This window comes from Dermochelys coriacea, chromosome 1 (assembly GCF_009764565.3).
Source record: "Dermochelys coriacea isolate rDerCor1 chromosome 1, rDerCor1.pri.v4, whole genome shotgun sequence".
NCBI classification, from domain to species: Eukaryota; Metazoa; Chordata; order Testudines; family Dermochelyidae; genus Dermochelys; species Dermochelys coriacea.
In genome coordinates this window covers 307,301,853-307,318,005 of record NC_050068.2, presented here as the reverse complement: position 1 = coordinate 307,318,005, position 16,153 = coordinate 307,301,853, and the positions used below count along the sequence as shown (strand labels likewise).

General features: G+C 41.2%; 1 long non-coding RNA gene across 1 annotated transcript; it reads right to left on the bottom strand.

The window, feature by feature from the left end:
* Positions 1-1,115: 1,115 nt before the first annotated feature.
* On the bottom strand, positions 1,116-15,923 carry LOC122457825. Its single transcript, XR_006277500.1, has 3 exons — positions 15,913-15,923; positions 8,371-8,375; positions 1,116-1,301 (listed from the first exon to the last, which is right to left on the bottom strand). It is a non-coding gene; the product is annotated as an uncharacterized LOC122457825 (long non-coding RNA).
* Positions 15,924-16,153: the final 230 nt, after the last annotated feature.

Below are 16,153 nucleotides of genomic sequence, written 5' to 3'. Positions count from 1 at the left end.
GCGTGGTCTTTTGCCATACTTCCTATCTTTCCAATGCAGTGAGTAGTTTCCTCTTTTGCCCTTAATAATGTCTCTGAAAAACTGCCAACTCTCTTCTATTGTTTGTCCCCTTAGACTAGCTTCCTATGGGATCTTACCTACCAGCTCCCTGAGTGTGCTAAAATCTGCCTTCTTGAAATCCATTGTCTTTATTTTGCTGTCCTCCTTCCTATCATTCCTGAGAATCATGAACTCTATCATTTCATGATCACTTTCATCCAAGCTGCCTTCCACTTTCAAATTCTCAACCAGTTCCTCTCTATTTGTCAAAAACAAATCTAGAACAGCCTCTCTCCTGGTAGCTGTCTCCACCTTCTGAAATAAAAAATTGTCTCCAATACATTCCAAGAACTTATTGGATAATTTGTGCCCTGCTGTGTTATTTTCCCAACAGATGTCTGAGTAGTTGAAGTCCCCCACCACCACCAAGTCTTGTGCTTTGGATGATTTTGTTAGATGTTTAAAAAAAGCCTCATCCATCTTTTCTTCCTGGTTAAGTGGTCTGTGGTCGACCCCTACCATCACCTTGTTTTTTTTACCCCTTTTATCCTTACCCAGAGACTTTCAACAAGTTTGTCTCTATTTCCATCTCAATCTCAGTCTAAGATTATACATTTTTTATATATAAGGCAACACCTCCTCCCTTTTTTTTCCTGCCAGTCCTTCCTGAGCAAGCTATACACTTCTATACCAATATTCCAGGCATGTGTATTATCTCACTAGGTGTCCGTGATGCCATCTATGTCATAGTTGTGTTTATTTACTAGCATTTGAGTTCTTCCTGCTTATTTCCCATACTTCTTGCATTAGTATACAGACATCAAAGATACTGATTTGATTCCCCCCTAGTTCTGGCTTGTCTCTCCTTTATCCCTGCTAAAACAGTCCATGTTCCCCCCAAATTCCAAGCCTTCTCCCAGGTCTCCAGGTTCTTGACTTACTTGTGGGCTTTGGTCACCTGCCCCCTTTGAACCTACTTTAAAGTCCTCCTCACTAGGTTAGCCAGTTTGTATACAGATATGCTCTTTTCTTTCCTCGATAGGAACTAACCATCTCTGGTTAGCAGTCCTTCTTCCTGGAACAGCATCCTGGGGTCAAGGAAGCCGTAGCCCTCCTGGTGACTCCATCTTCGTAGCCAGGCATTCACCTCCAGGATGCATCTGTCTCTGCCTGGGCCCCTACCCTTGACTGGAAGGACTGAAGAGAATACCACCTGCACTCTGAACTCTTTCACCCGTACTCCCAGAGTCCTGTAGTCACTTCTGATCTGCTGAGGGTCATACCTCGCAGTATCATTAGTGCCCACATGGATGAGTAGAGGGGGTAGTAGTCAGAGGGCTGGATGATGCTCGACAATCCCTCTGTAACTTCTCAGATACAGACGCCTGGCAGGCAGCATACCTCCTGGGATGCCATGTCAGGATGCTAGATGGGTGCCTCCATGCCCCTCAGAAGAGAGTCACCAAGCACCACTACCCTATGTTTCCTCCTGGGAGTAGTAGCTGTGATCCTCCCAGCCTTGGGGGTACATGGATTCTCCTCCTCTGCTGGAGGTGATTTCTCATTGCTCATTGCCAGGGCAGCATATCGGTTTTCATCACCATGGGCAGGGCCGGCCCACAACATTTTGGCACCTGAGGTGAGAAGCTCAAATGACGCCCCCATGCCCCCTCACTTGGGCCAAAACTTTGAAACTCTGGGTTCTAGTGGTGCCCACCCCTCCACAGTCCAGCACCTGAGGCGGCCACCTCAGTTCGTCTCATGGTAAGGCCAGCCCTGCCATGATGGCTGGGTTAGGAGTAGGGGTAGAGCACTGCCTGCTGCCAGAAATAACCAGCTGCCAGTGTCCTCCCTGTAACAGAGCATATCCTCCTCCCCTGGTGGTGTGACAGCAGTCCTCTCTAGCTGGATAGCATCCTCAGCCTTGGAAGGCTCCATATGAATACTGTCAATGAATTCCTCATGTGCGTGGATGCTCCTCAGCCTAGCTGCCTCCTCCTGTATCTCTCCCAACTGCTTCCTGAGAGATTGTACCAGCAGGCAGCTTTCACACTCAATGGTCCTCCCAGCCTGGCTTTCTGTGAGTGGGAAATGCAGGCCACAGTCTCTGCAAATTGACACCAGGATCTGGGTAGAGGCATCTATGGTTAGGTTGTCTGTCTGGATACAGGCGCAGGTGGAGGAGACAGGAGCAGCATTGGCACTGGCGATGCAGCCCTTCTTAGCCATAGTGACTATATTACGTCTTGCTCCCACAAAAACTCCATCTCAAACTCCCCTTTTCACTAGCTCCCCTTGGTTGCTTAGCCTCTGACTTTTAAGACTTTCTCTCCTAGGTCAGCCCTATCCCCTTGTTAATCACATGGGGGAGGGTGATCACAAGGCTGACTGGGGCTGATCAAAGATGATTAAGGATGATCCAGGGAACAAAGTCTCAAACAGTCCTCACACACACACAATTCCAACTGAGCTAGTAACTGAAATAACTGAAAATAAATGAAATAACCTGAAAGAGAAAGAAAAACACAAACAGCCAAACAAACTCACTCACCCCAAAGTTAGTACTCGCACCTTGTTCGTTCAGCAAGGGGATCTCCTTTTCCCCCTCCCCAAATCCCCTGTTTGAGGTCCTCTGTTCGCTACATGAAGTACACAAAGGAAAAAGTTAATTGTTCAGTTCCTTTAATGCCATTTTTCTCTCTCATGTATTCAGCATTCTGTTTTCACTCTTAACTATGTGTAACCCAATGATGATCACCTTTCTAATAACGAATATTCTCTTTAGTGCTCAAATGTTTGTTGCTAAAATGTGGGCATCATGTCTAAAGCTATTGCAGCCAACTGTAAAGTCCATTATGAATATTTCTCTGACACCACACTCTTCTCTGTAGCACATACATTTATTAGACCCCCCAGATAGTGCATGACATTGGGAGGACAGAGTGACTAAAATAATGAGTAGCCACTGTGCAATAACATGGCAGGTTACAGCAGGAAACCTTTGTTTGGTAGGCATGGTGCCACAAAATGATTAAAACCAGATGGTAAAAAACACATTGCAAGTAACACCCCAATGAGCTCTTTTGAGTAGTTATTGAAATGGTAGGATATTCTTCTTTAGAAAATATGTGCATTCAATGAAAAGATCTCTAATTTTCTGTTGTGATCGAAGTTCCACAGTTCCAGAGTTTGGTGTTGGGGTGGGAGGTAGTGTAGCTGACTGTAAGGCTACTTAGATGCAATTATCTCCCTGTTATAGTCCAATAATTATAACCCTATTTAACTATAATTGAGAAGGAAGATGGTCTTGTAGTCAAATTACTGGACTAGGCCTCAGAAGATTGAGTTTAATTCCTGGCTCTCCCACGTACTTCCTCTGTGATTTTGGACAAGTCAGTGGCCCCATTGAAGTCAATGGCAAAATTCCCATTTATTTCAATAGAGCCAGGATTTCATTCTTAATCTTCTTGTGCCTCTGTTCCTCATCTGTTAAATCTAGATAATGATACTTTTCTCCCACGCCCTGTCTGTCTTGTCTGTATATTTAGATTGTAAGCTCTTTGGGGCAGAAACTGCTGCTTGCTCCCTGTGGGCTTGTCTTCACTGAAAAGTTAACTAGAGTTATAACTTGAGTGTTGCCTAACTAGAGTCCTGTCACAATTCCCACAATTCACTGAGAAAGAATTCATAGATTGGCTCATCTTGCTGTGGCAAAAAGAATAGTGGGATGTGCTCCCAAAAGTTTTCATGCCAAACATGAGTGACTGCCGCACTAATATGACCGTATCAGCATGAATGTTATTTCACAGTGTGGCTGCTCTCACTTGACTAAGCTAACTCAAGAGAAAGAGTATCAAATGTATGTAACCCCGCCAGACCCCTGTCGTTGGCAGGCGGGATCGAACCTGGGACCTCTGGAGCTAAGTGCATGAGCCTCTACTGCATGAGCTAAAAAACACCTAGCTTTTAGCTAAGGCTGTTGAGCAGACTCATTCATCTCTAAGTGGTCTCGGTGCCACTACATGGGACAGAACAGTACACCCAGGAGGTTTGTGGGTTACATGTAGATAAATCAAATTAACTCTGCAGTGAAGACATACCCTGCAAGTAGAGCAGCTGGCACAATGGGCCCTAATCTTGTTAGGGCTTGTGTTACTATAATATAAATAATAATTAATTGTCACTGTTGTTATTATTCCACACACAGTATTGTGAAAATGAGCTGATATTTAGCAGTCTTACTCCTATTAGAGAAAGACTTCTTAAACAAACTAAGATGGAGTGATAGAGTATATAGGAACACCTATTGCTTGTGGAAGAACAATAATGATTACTAATCACTGCAAGATCTGTCAAGGGTAGAAAATGTGATGGTGAAGTCTCCTAGAAAGTTTATAACAAATGACAGATTTGCAACATTAGAATGTGTTTAAAAAGCCTTGTTCTTCTAGTCCTACCTGTTCAGCTAAAAAGTTTTAAATATTTACTTACTGCAGCAGTTATTTCTTGTCCAGGGTTGCCTAATTTTAAAACTATTTTTGTAACCTCTTCTGCAGTAAGGCAATTAATTCCATTGGCGAGGGCTTGTATTTCTTCATCCTAGCAACACCTTTTTCCGGTGTGATGGATTTTGTCTTTTGCTACAGCAAAGAAGTGAATAATTTTCCATTGTAAGTAGGATTGTTTTCTCACTTCAGCAGAAAAAAAATGCTTAATTTTCAGCGCACTAGCAGTTAATTCACTTTGGGTCTATTTTACATTTTAACTGGTTGAGTAATTCATGCCCATCTGTTTCTCTCTAAGTCAAGTGATCATTTTTATTTCTGAAATGTGGTTTTTTTTGAGTACTGCAGTAAATCTCAGAATATTATTTTGTCGACCACTTGTCTATTATCATTTGCTTCAGAGGTGATATAAAAAGGAACATAAAAGAAAGATTCCATAACATCTATGTGAGGCAGTGCACAGTGGGTATGAAAATCACAGCAGAAAGGAAGAAGCAATTTTTGTCAGAAATGCAGGTTTTATACTGTGCTTCCCCAGTCAAAGGTGAACTGTACTATCAAACAATTTGATATCACCTCTCAACTGCAGGAGAATGTATCATAGGAACACAGAACAGAAAATCCATGTCCTACTTCTGCTCTACAAAACTGGATTCAGTTCTTATATAGTTTGAGAAAATAAAATACACTGGAGAGGAGGGGCAGGAAAAGCAAATAGAACAGAAAATGGAGCTTCAGTTACTTAGGAAAAGGGAACAAATTGCAAAGCATTCTCTGGAGGGTCATTTGCAAAGCCAAATAAGGTTCTTTCATTTCAGATGAAAGTATTAAACAAGCTCTATATGTTATTCATTGTGGAGCATCTTTATACTCATATTATACTATTTGAAGATGGATTGTCCTAACTTTCCCTTGGCCAAGCAGAGGAGTAAGGCCCTGCTTATTTGAGATAGGGCTACTCAGATGATGGCTACAGCTGCAGGCGTCAGAGCACAGTGTCTTCTGGGGTTGCTCCTGAAGTGGTGCAGTTTACCCAACACCCCTTGCTCAAAGTCACGCCTAACATCACATTGTTCTTGGTGTCCCAGCTTCTGTGCAGTTGTAGTTTTTTCTTTCAAATTTATGGGGAAATCAGCAGAGAGTTAATGGAACAGATCAAATAATTTCACCTGCCAGTGAATAACTGTCTTGGCACAAGGCTGCAACATTTTTGTACTTTCATAAATATCTAAAGCACAGAATTAAAGTGGGTTTGCTCTTAGCCACGATTTTCATCCAGATTGGGCTATAAGCAAGTCTGTCTTGTACACAGGTCCTCTTCTATGGAGCTCCCTCCAAAAAGACATCCACCAAGTCACTTCCTGGCTGATTTTATGGCATGCTGCACATCCTCTTTATTTCAATAGGCCTACCTTTGCCTATTTTCCAGCATCTTCACCTTGTTTTTTTCATCTGCTACGTGGGAAAATCCCTTCCAGATTCCCACTCATGACTTTAGAATGAATGAAGAAGAGACCACCCTAAAAAAATATACCAGCTATTACACTGAGCCCAGAACTTGCTGAGACAGGACTTGGGGACTATTTAGGCAATACTGTGTGGCTACTCCTGCAGTGCAGGCCTGATCAAGAAAGCCAATAGTTACATTCCTCAAGAGTAAAAAGAAAAGGAGTACTTGTGGCACCTTAGAAACTAACAAATTTATTTGAGCATAAGCTTTCGTGAGCTACAGCTCACTTCATTGGATGCATTTGGTGGAAAATACAGAGGGGAGATTTATATACACACACAGAGAACATGAAACAATGGGTTTTATCATACACACTGTAAGGAGAGTGATCACTTAAGATGAGCCATCACCAGCAGCAGGGGGGGAAAGGAGGAAAACCTTTCATGGTGACAAGCAAGGTAGGCTATTAAGCATAAGCATAATTTTATTATTAAGCCTACCTTGCTTGTCACCTTGAAAGGTTTTCCTCCTTTCCCCTCCCGCTGCTGGTGATGGCTCATCTTAAGTGATCACTCTCCTTACAGTGTGTATGATAAAACACATTGTTTCATGTTCTCTGTGTATGTATATAAATCTCCCCTCTGTATTTTCCACCAAATGCATCCAATGAAGTGAGCTGTAGCTCACGAAAGCTTATGCTGAAATAAATTTGTTAGTCTCTAAGGTGCCACAAGTACTCCTTTTCTTTTTGCGAATACAGACTAACACGGCTGCTACTCTGAAACCATTCCTCAAGAGTGAGTGTGAGTGCATTGATTCAAGAAGATCCCAGTAACCTCAGATAAAACAACCACCTTTTATTTTCTCCACTCCTCTAAATAGTTGCAAATTGATCAATTTTGGGTTGGTGTATCAGGTTTTTATGTTATCTGGATGAGTTTTATTTGGCTAACTGCTTTCTATTTAGATTTTAGGGCTGATTTTCTTTTAACATACACGGATATAACTCCATTGACTACTGGTGCGAGTGGAGAATCCAGTCCTTAGACCTCAATTCTCTTCTCACCTATTCAGTGTAAACCAGGAATAACTCCAATGAAGCCAATGGAGTTACAACAATGTAAAACAGGTAAAAATGAATTCAGAATCAAGCCCTTAATACTTTGATTTATCTTTACTCTATAGCATTTATCTGTTTAGGTTTTAATAATGCCTCCCAACATCATAGTATCTGATCATCTTCCACAAGAAGTACACGCAAAAATATCTTTGGCTTGGTCTACACTTAAAAGTTAGGCTGACATAGCTGCATTGGTCAGGGGTGTTAAAAAACTACACTCTTGACCAACGTAGCTATGCCAACTTAACCTCCAGTGTAGACACAGTTGTGTCAATGGAAGAATGCTGCAGTCAACATAATCTTCATCCAGCTCTTGTGAAAATTCTAGCTCCTACAAATAAAAGTCTTCCCTTCTTTTCAGACCACTTAATTTTTCCAGTGAAGAGAATCTGTTGTGTGAGGTTATCGTTGTGGAAGGAAAGGGTGAGCTCTTGGATGGCCACAGCCAATGCCATGCAGAACTTAGAAAATCAGATTTGCACCCATTAACTGGACCCTTTGCCCAAAAAAGAAACAATGTATAGAGTGACAAAACAGGGACAATATGTTCCTACTAACCTATGTTAGTGAGTTAGACAAGTTTCTGCTACATTCTGGACCAGCTTTCTTAGATGCCTTGCAAGAGGAGCCCTTTAAATAGATTAAATATCTAAACAATAGGTGGGCATCTTTCACTAAGAGTTAAAAGTCATTAAACAAACATACTGCAGAAGCATTCTTGGGGCCATCCCAGGATAATGTGGGCATTCCCCATCATTTATCATGCATGTCATGTTACAAGCTTCATGTTGTGTCATTTGGAGTCAAGCCACATTATTCCATGACATTTTTTTTTCTAAATAGAAATACTCTTCTCTCAGCACTGGATATACAATATTCTAGTGCCAGAAAGCATCCATGTTATCTGCCTTTCAACAAGCACCACTTGTTCAACACCACTTGACAAATAAATAGTTCAATACAACTCTCAAAGGGTCAGATAAGCTGCCCTTGCTAGTTTCATGTGGTCGCTCAGAACCAGTCATCAATCAAGTATGTATACAAGTCTTTCCTGCACAAGGAATAGGCAGCTAACAGTATAAATTTTCTTTACTAATAACACCTCCTTTCATTTGGAAAAAATTAAACATAGCACTTGCATCCAAATAACAAGACACAACAAGAAAATACCCTGCATTTAGAGCAAGCACAATATTCTGATACACCATATAAATTTAGGTTATATGCCAGTAAGTGGTTCTCAAGCTTTTCCATACCAGGACTCACCTACTGGCTAGCCAGGATCTAGCTGCGACCCACCTCTCATTTAGTAAGTGAAGGGCAGGGTGGTCATGACCCCTTAACATCTTTTCTCAGCTCCCTTGGAGATTGTGACTCCCATGTTGATAACCCCTACTTTAGTGATTACTAATAGGGAGTTATGGAGAGATCCTGTCACAGGTGAATGGTGCATGAGAATCAGGTCCACCTGCCCTCTGAAAAGGCCTTACTCCCACTGAAATCAGAATCCAGATTGTGAGCCCCTCCTTATGTTGCTGTGTGATAACACCCTTCCCTCAACCCATGCACCCCATATAATGGCTGCCCAGAATTGCAGCTGCTCCCCAGGCCAAGGAGAAGCAACTTGCAGAAGGGGAGTGGGCTGGAAAGTGTAAGGTCTAGCCAGAACTCTGTCCACTGTGTCTCAGCCTGTGTACTAACAGGTGGTTTCTGTGGATAGCAGTATATAGTGATCCTCTTCACTCACTAGCTCTACCCGTTGCTCCTAACTCACCTAACCAAATGGAGATCATTGCTGAACTAACTAAACTAATTTCTTGGCATCTGTAACCTTACCAGCTATCAAAAGTTATTACTAGAAGATAATGTCATTCAAAAGACAGCGGATTGTGAAGTTTTACACCCCTTTTTCTAATTTCAATGTGTTGGTCTCTCTAGTATCAAGGTCCTGGTTCTTACTGCAGCAAGCTGTATGTCTTGCATGAACAATAAAAGAAAACAGAAGTGAGGAAACAGAGGTTAACAATGGACAAAGCATGAATTCACAAGTGGCCTTGTAAATAATATGTAGCTAATGGATAAAGAAATAGTAAGAAGAAGATAATGTGTGATAAGCTTGCAGCTGCAGCTTTGCTAACTAATACATTTTTTAGTGCATTGACAGCTCATGATCTATACAGGGACTGGTTCACAAAATTGGTAAACCCATCATACAGCATGTGATACAATGTAGAATGTAATGTGAATGTGTTAGTCTGTTTTAGAATATGTATATAATCTGATTTGTAATTATGTACGTTGGAGTTGTGGTGCACCCTAACCCACCGCACTACACATGAACCTGATCACCTCAGTTGTAGCTTTATGAAATGGCAATAAAGACACCTCAGTGATGAGTCTGAAGTCAAACCAAGGTTTTGGATTCCAGCAAACTGGATAAAGTGTTCTCACAGAATGGGACAAGATGTTCTGGATAAGGTCTCAGAGGAAATCCCAACATAAATTACTAGTCTCATCCAGCAAAGGAAAGCTTAAGTAGGAAGTAATTAAGCTATTTCTAAGCAGCAGTACTAAATGGTGTTTTACCATTCTTCCTGTGTGGTGGTAGATCTACAATAAACACAGAAATGTGATTGACTATAATTCCATTAGCCAAAGTTTTAAGGTTCTGTTCATATAGTAACAGTTGAAATGTCTGAGATTTGTATGGTATTATAGGTGGCATGGTTTCATATTGTCTTATGCACAAGGGTGTCTGTGGTTCTTTCATAGCTGGGGGCACTTCTACGCTACTGCACCTACAAATTCTGTGCCTGTCTTCAGTACATTAGCATTTTGAATGTTGTCTGGAGAGCATTTTGTTTCTACAATGATGTTGGTGCCAATAGTGTGGGTTCATTTCATATCAATCTTGGTTTATTTATATCAATGAGTGCATTATTTTCAGCTGCATTTCTTTCATTCCTGCATCATTTAGGTCACTATAATTATATGCAGTCAACCAGACTGAAACATTTTCTAAAATTGCCAGAATGTTTAGAAAATATTGACAAATTGAACTATGTTCCTGTTTATTAATGTGCTATTATGTTTGGAAAACAGAGCATAAGTAAACACTTTAATTAGGAAAATAGGTAGAAAGTTCTGAGAGTTTGGACAAGGAGTTCAGAGCTTAGAAACAAACATAAGAATTTGCAAGAAAAAAACCCAGAGAATACCAGTTTCACAGAGAGTGAAGTATTATGAAACTTTCAAGTAACGTTATGGCTTAGGAAAAAATCCAGGAGGCTTAATAGGGCTGCAGCAAATTCTTTGTTGTTGTTCCAGGTTTGTTGGGATTACTTAGGTTCTTGCTGCTATTATTTACCATAACATGCTTGTAGTGCAGGACAAGTCTGATTTATTGATCTACATTTTAAGAAGGCAGCAATAAACCAAATAAATGAGCTTTACAAACTCTATGCACAGAAGATGCTCCACAAATAGTCCATATCAGTAACATTCATGGAATTTTTGTTTTTAGGGTCTTTTGTCCTCCCTACAATATTTTGGTCACTGATGTGTGCTGGAGCAGGCATCTGTTTCCAAAAGTGATGTAAAAAGTGATATTTGTATTTCCATCTTCTTATACTGAAGTTATTTTGTTCCTCATTTTTCTATTTTCTGTGGGAGTCTCATTATCTCCTAGATATTTGGAGTAGTATAGGATTTAAGCACACTGTTCCCAGAGATGTGGGAAATGCTTACCCCAATCTTTCTCCATAGTTGGCTGCAATGCAGCTGGACTGATCACTAATCAGTAAATACTAAGAACCCACTGTTCCCCAAACTCAGTATTGTGCACTTTTTTTAGCCCAGAGAAAGTAAAATTATCCTTATTACAGTTCAAAATGTTCACTAATTAATCTTTTATATTTATTATTTTTTAAAACAGATAAATTGCAATTTCTTATTAGATCAATAGTTGGGTAAGTGACAACGAGTTGTCAGGGAAAATAAACTGGGGGAAGATGTAGTCAAAGTGACTGCTGTAGAGAAGCATGCACTGACTGTGTTGGAATAATCCATTGCCATGTCTTTATTTCACTGGCACACTCATTACATATAACAGTTAAGTGGTATATCTGGGCCTACCCAAGACAGGAGAGAGAAGATAGACCTAAGTTAACTTTAAATAGGATTATTCCTGTTACTGTTACTTTATTCCATATAACTGGGATAATGATGGTGTAACTGAGGGCTCAAAAGGGAATGTAACTAACCAGTAACAACCAAATCACACATGATCCACATTTAAGTGCTACTATTCCTGGTAATAGGAACAAGGTAATTAAGATAATAGTAGCACTTAAATGTGGATCATGTGTGATTTGGTTGTGACACAAAGCTTCATTGTCCACAATTCATCTTTGATACAGAGTAGGATTAATGTTAAGATTTATTGTAAAGGAAACCTGTTTCTTTAAAAACAATTGGTTTCAGGGTGACAACAACCATCAAAATTAACATGCCAAAGGTAGACATCTTGGAGAGGAGCATGCTTATTTGGCGGGATAAGATGCAAAATTGGGACAGGAAACAGGAACTGAAACTGTCTAGGCACAGCACTGAACACAGTCCTGAATGCCTGGACTCCAGAGAGCGCCACTTGTGGGGCATGTGTTTTATGACAATAAGCCAGGTACACCAAAGGCATCTACCAGGTGTAACAGGGCTGTGGGAGGCAACAAGAGGAGGAAATCCAAGAAGAAGAAATTATCTCTGAGAGGCAGAGTAGCCAAAAGGAACACGTTAGATTAACACAGACTACACTCTAGAAACATCAGCTTGTTCCATTATTACAAGTAATCCGAGATGTGTCTACCTAGTTTAACTCTGCTCAAGTATAAAACTAGAGATGTTGCACAGCTTCTTTTTTTTAATTTGATTTTCTTTTTCTGTTCTTAAATCTTGTTTTTAATAAGATTTGAGTTCTAGATTGTACTGAGATAAAGTCATTGAAGTATTGCATCCTTCATGGGAAGGATACCTATTGACCTTTGGTAAGATGCATTGCCTATCTAAGAGGAGTTGGTTCAGAACACCCGCTTAGAAGTACCACCAGATACTGGCTGTGGTCAGCAGAGGAACTGGGAAAGTTGGTGCACTATAAGAAAACACAGGAATAGGGTGCTGAAGGTTACAGGGTGCCCCTTAGAAGAGATGCTATGTCCATGTTGGTAAGGAGAGGCCCTTCATCCTTGAAGATGAAGTTTTGGGGTTAACTTCCAGATGGTTAAGAATGGGATAGGGAGGCACTCCCAGCAGGAAGCTGATTATGTGTACCTGATTCTATTTAGATCCAGCACTTTAAAGAGCAGCTGAGGGGAACTAGAACAAGCTGCTTGGGGATAGGGTGGAGGATAAGAACATAAGAATGACCTGGTTTAGTTTGTATAATCAGGGGGTTGGCAGAACCCTGCAGAGAGGGGACCCAGACAAAGGCTGGTTGCCAAGGTTATGTCATTTTAGTTAACCAGAATCCATGCTGAAAGTAGGCTGAAACCCCAGAGAGGCGTATTTGTGCTTAAAACTAAGCTTCCAGTGAAAGTTCTCTCTCTCTCTCTCTCTCTCTCCATTCCAACCCTGCCCTTGCCAGAGTTTTCCTAAAGATGTATCCATTTTAACCTGGTTTAAGTGCTCCATAAATCAACATCCTTGGGATACAAGATCTTGTTAGCACCTTAAAGCATGGGGCTAGTCAGCAGACATCTGAGTATCATTCAGTTCTTGGGGATAGTGATACTGTCTAGGTTGCAGTCTTGGTGGCTAAACACTGGGCAAGAATGGCTCTTATTGTTCAATAATTGTATAAGCCCTAGCAAACCTACTAGGAGGACAAGTGGATTAAGCTCTTATTAACCAGTATTGTAGAACACTAAGCTGGAATTTCCGGGTAGGTTTTTTGTTCTGTTTTTAAATAGGTCAATGGAGAGTGCAGTACTGGATTTAAACAAAGCACAGGCTTGAGACTAGCTTCTCAGCTGGTAATAAATTGGCATAGCTACCTTCACTTTGCTGGAAGTGAAGTCAGTTTATGCAAGCTGAAGAGCTGGCCCTCAGTAGCCATGGAGCTGTACCATGTTAGTACTGACTAAGTTGCATTCAAAATTCTCTAAGACAATAGATTACTGAAGAAGACTTGATTAGAGAGAAAGATACTGTAAAGATAGACATCTGAGCAGGAATGGTATGGAAGTTGTAATTAAGAGACATAACTAAGGGCAATGGTTAGTTTCAAAAAGTTTCTAATCAAAGAGATGTAAAATAATAATAAAACTAATTGGCTCACTCTGTTTGGAAAACTAAAGAAGAGGGGAGAGATGTACCAGAGTTGGCATGATTCTAAGCTCAGTGTTCTGTGACAAACAACAGGGTATGCTAAAAGATTCCAAGGAATACAATTGCATTTCCCAATAAAATATAAATAGAAAATGTCTAAAACATTTATTTTCCTTTTCTCACTGATGCTTTCTAAATAGACAGCTACCAGAAAAGACAAACCTGTAGATAAATTGCATGAGAAAAAGAGAGGAATAAGGGAGCATTTATAAAGTTGCATGAATTGGTGGTGAGCGGCAGTGGACTAGCTTGTGTTACAATGTAACGGTTTGATTTACATCTGCCCATTTCTCCTGGCTAATCATTACTTTTGCTGTACCAGAAAGTTTAATCAAAGCTTTAATATTGTAACAGATCTTTGGTCTCCTTGGAATTTATGGTTACTACTGTGCTACATTGTGAGCTCCTAAGAACTTGATGGTGACAGCAGATCCACCCGATTTAAAAGCATTGGCCCCAACCTTCTGAGCTAAAAAATGTCTTTATTATCTGATAGCAGCATAGTGCCTATGACGCAAATTTGAGCAATTCTGATTTTATCCAGACGAGAGCACATGTGCACTCTAGTTCATTACAGCATTTAATATTGCATATTAATTTTCTTTTCCAATAAGACTAATTGAAGTATGCTAACTTGTCTCTGAATGTATGTGGAATAATCTCTCATCAAATTATGTAAATTACTTTACTGATTTCCTGAAAATAATGCTCTATTGAAAAGCATCTGTGGTGGATTAAGGCAGGATCCTTGGAAAACCAGGACGTGGGAATATGTCCATCACAGTTTGGATTATGGAGCAGAATGTTCCAAGGATCTTCCATCCATAACTGGAGAGCAAACTGTAGTTCATCTCATGATCTGTCTACCTAAAAGCAGAGTGAAGTGGTTGAGGCTCAGATCCTTCTGCCTGGAAGCAGGAGCAGAGAACAGTACAGCCATCCGTGAGCTCAGCACAAAGATATCAGTGTTTTGGAACAGCCAAGTCATCTCTTAACTATCTGGGAGGCAGACCTGACCCTTTCACGGAGCCAGGCCCCGTTTAATCTAAAGTAACCTCCTGAATGTTCAGAGTCCTGATTGTCTCCTGATTGTCCTGATTGACCAAGCAGAGGTTCAATTTTTTCCTGATCCCCCAACCCTGCCTTTATTGCTCACAAGTCATTTTTCTGCTACCTAGATCTGTGGACACTTAGAGCAGCAGAGTACCAGTCATATTCATAGAATCATAGAATCATAGAATATCAGGGTTGGAAGGGACCCCAGAAGGTCATCTAGTCCAACCCCCTGCTCAAAGCAGGACCAAGTCCCAGTTAAATCATCCCAGCTAGGGCTTTGTCAAGCCTGACCTTAAAAACCTCTAAGGAAGGAGATTCTACCACCTCCCTAGGTAACGCATTCCAGTGTTTCACCACCCTCTTAGTGAAAAAGTTTTTCCTAATATCCAATCTAAACCTCCCCCATTGCAACTTGAGACCATTACTCCTCGTTCTGTCATCTGCTACCATTGAGAACAGTCTAGAGCCATCCTCTTTGAAACCCCCTTTCAGGTAGTTGAAAGCAGCTATCAAATCCCCCCTCATTCTTCTCTTCTGCAGACTAAACAATCCCAGCTCCCTCAGCCTCTCCTCATAAGTCATGTGCTCTAGACCCCTAATCATTTTTGTTGCCCTTCGTTGTACTCTTTCCAATTTATCCACATCCTTCCTGTAGTGTGGGGCCCAAAACTGGACACAGTACTCCAGATGAGGCCTCACCAGTGTCGAATAGAGGGGAACGATCACGTCCCTCGATCTGCTCGCTATGCCCCTACTTATACATCCCAAAATGCCATTGGCCTTCTTGGCAACAAGGGCACACTGCTGACTCATATCCAGCTTCTCGTCCACTGTCACCCCTAGGTCCTTTTCCGCAGAACTGCTGCCGAGCCATTCGGTCCCTAGTCTGTAGCGGTGCATTGGATTCTTCCATCCTAAGTGCAGGACCCTGCACTTATCCTTATTGAACCTCATTAGATTTCTTTTGGCCCAATCCTCCAATTTGTCTAGGTCCTTCTGTATCCTATCCCTCCCCTCCAGCGTATCTACCACTCCTCCCAGTTTAGTATCATCCGCAAATTTGCTGAGAGTGCAATCCACACCATCCTCCAGTATATTGACTAATACTCCAGGTGTACTGTGTCGGTATTCTGTGAAGCATTCTGTGGAGGTTCAGCATATATCCATTTCATTGATATGATTTGCTGCCAGCAAACCCCGTCCCAGGGCAGCACAGCAGGGTAGCAATACAAGGGAGGGGTTTGGTTCTCTACCACCTTATATCTAGTGCAGCCATTTACACTTATGCAAAGTCAGTGTCAAAATGCTCTCTTTCTTATTTGGTAGCATTTACTGCTCATGCTGCATAGGTGTAAATGTACACAAGTTACAAGGCCATGGAGAATCAGAATGTGCAGAGAAAATTGGGTATGGGAGGAGGAACTTCTTATGTGGACAAAGGTTTCCATTTACATAGCTGCTTCTCCCCTGTGTTGTCTTGGTCCCCTCCTCTTCCATCCACATTGTCTCCCTCCCTTGATTAGAAAATGATAGGCACTTTTTCATATACCCATACCTTAGTGACCTGGAACCTCTGAGTGTTTCGTGATGTTTAAAATTTCA